We start from the raw sequence: 2,500 nt of genomic DNA, 5'->3' as shown, positions 1-2,500 counted from the left end.
TATCTATCTATGTACTTACATACCTATCTATCTATCTATCGATCTACATATCCATCTACATATCCCTTTGTCTATTTATCTATCTATCTACCTACCTACAAATCTCTATATCTAAGTTCACATGTATATATCTATCTATCTTTCTATCTTTTTAACTACATATCCATATATTTATCTACATACCTATCTATCTATCTCATATTCTCCAACTCTCTCACTCTCTCTCTCTCTCTCTCTCTCTCTCTCTCTCTCTCTCTCTCTCTCTCTCTCTCTCTCTCTCTCTCTCTCTCTCTCTCTCTCTCTCTCTCTCTCTCTCTCTCTCTCTCTCTCTCTCTCTCTCTCTCTCTGTTCATAGGATACATGTTTTATCATTATCGCTCAAATATTCGATAATCATGTCGTCATATGGTCCAGAGGCTTGGTAGAAGTTATAATGAAGGCGAGAGAGAGAGAGAGAGAGAGAGAGAGAGGGGGGGGGGGGGGGGAGGGAGAGAGAGGGGGGGAGAGAGAGAGAGAGGGAGGGAGGGAGGGAGAGAGAGAGAGTGAGAGGGGGGGAAGGGAGGGAGGGAGAGAGAGGAAATAAAGAAAGAGAAACTGTAAGACAGAGAGAGAGAGTAAGAGAAAATGGGTGAGAGGGAAGAAAGAATAAAAGAAAAATGAATATATACATATAAAGTACACTGTACTTCCTTAAGGATGAGTAAAGACGCAATAAAGAACGAAAGATATGACAAAAAATAATAATAAAGGAAAGTCAGAAACAGATTAAGAAATAATATAAAGCCGATATAGAAGAAGAAAAAATCAAAATCAAAAAGGAGAACCATGAAAATGAAGAAAGAGGAAATACCACGAAATGCATAAGAATGGAAATCCAGTAACAACCGAACGAGAGGTCAGTTAAATCCAGTAACAGAGGTCAGTTAAGTCACCCCTGGAAATGCCCCGTTCGGTATACGAGTCCATTGCCTCCAGACCTCATTGCGTTATCGAATCCATATTTTAAAACGACACTAACTTGGCCTTGCGTTAGATCAAGAGTCCTTTGGGTCGGAATTCTTAGTTGGAATAGATAGAATCGACGCCTCAAAGGTTTTCTGAAATGATGGAAGATTGTTCTAGAACTTTGGACGAACTTCCGAAAGCTACAAATGAAGTTAATTTAACAGTATTTGATTTTCTGGAAACCGTTGCGAAGGATAGAGTTGCTGGTCAGTAAGAAATATTTTAGTTCGCCCTATTTTAAAGCAAAAAGATATTTGATTTTAGTTTATTGTATATTGTTTATGAATTTATTTATACCTACTACTACATATTAGTTATCATAATTTACTCATTTTCATATATTATTTACTATCATTTATCAATACCCATCTATTATGTATATCTATTTGTTATAACATTAGAATGATAAAATTATTCAGTTCATTTAGTATATTTGGGAAAAAAATAGTCATTATATCAAAGATTTCCACGTTGAGGATTCTTATATCGAATTTCCTGGTTATTAAGTTCGTAGTAATAATTAGCTAATCAGAAACTTTGGCGTAATTATAGTCATTGTGAGAATAACTAAAGAACTACGATCAGCTTATTAAGCTTAACTCCGTTGAAACCATCGTGTTTTTTTATGATGTTATAGTTTTTTATGGTATTGCTTTTTCATAGTATCATAGTTTTTCTTATAGTGATATATTTTTAGAGCATATTTTTTTTTTCTTTCTTTTTTTTCTTTTTGCTTTTGTCTTTGTTTCGTTTTGTTTTATATTGTTTTGTTTTCCCACTTCCTCTTTTTCACCTAATTTGTCCTCATTGTTCTCTTTATTTTCTTTCCTCCACTATTTTTCTTCTCTTTTTTCATTCCCTTCGTCTGCTACTTTTTGTTCGTATTTTATTAATCTGTAGTTTATCCTCCTTTCTCCCATTTTCTATTTCTTTTTATCACATTCCTACCAAACATATTCTTCCTCAATTTCTTTCCTATTTTTTCGTCTATTTCTATTAATTTTCCTTTCTATTTTTTTCTATTTTTTACCAATTCATTTCTGCTTTTAATTTGCCCCGCTTCTCTGATATTCCTCATTTTCATCATCTCTTTTATTTCACTCATTCCTTTCTTCCATTTCCTTTTTTCTTCTTCAATTCCTTTCTCATTTCTTCCTAATTATCTACATCTCCTCATTCTCTCATTCTCTTCATATATACTAATTGTTTATTCACCTTTACCTCTCCTCCTCTTCCTCATCGTTACCTCCTATTCCCGTCTTCTTCTTCTCCTCATTCTTCCAACCATCAATATTTCCTCTCATTTTTCCTCATTCTCTTCTTCTCCTCATTTTTCTTTCCCCTTATTTTTCTTACTATTTCTCATACGCCCTACCTCCGTTTTTTTTTGTTTTTTTTTTCCTTTTTTCCTCTTCTTCTCCCCCCCCCCCCTCAGCAACCTCCTCCACCCTTCTCCCCTCCCCCCTATCTTCTTCTTACATATAATTCCACTCTT

Source organism: Penaeus japonicus, unplaced genomic scaffold, assembly GCF_977035675.1.
Source record: "Penaeus japonicus unplaced genomic scaffold, GWHDUDI00000001_assembly GWHDUDI00000037, whole genome shotgun sequence".
NCBI lineage: Eukaryota > Metazoa > Arthropoda > Malacostraca > Decapoda > Penaeidae > Penaeus > Penaeus japonicus.
The sequence above is the reverse complement of the archived record's forward strand: the minus strand, read 5'-3'. Positions refer to the sequence as shown.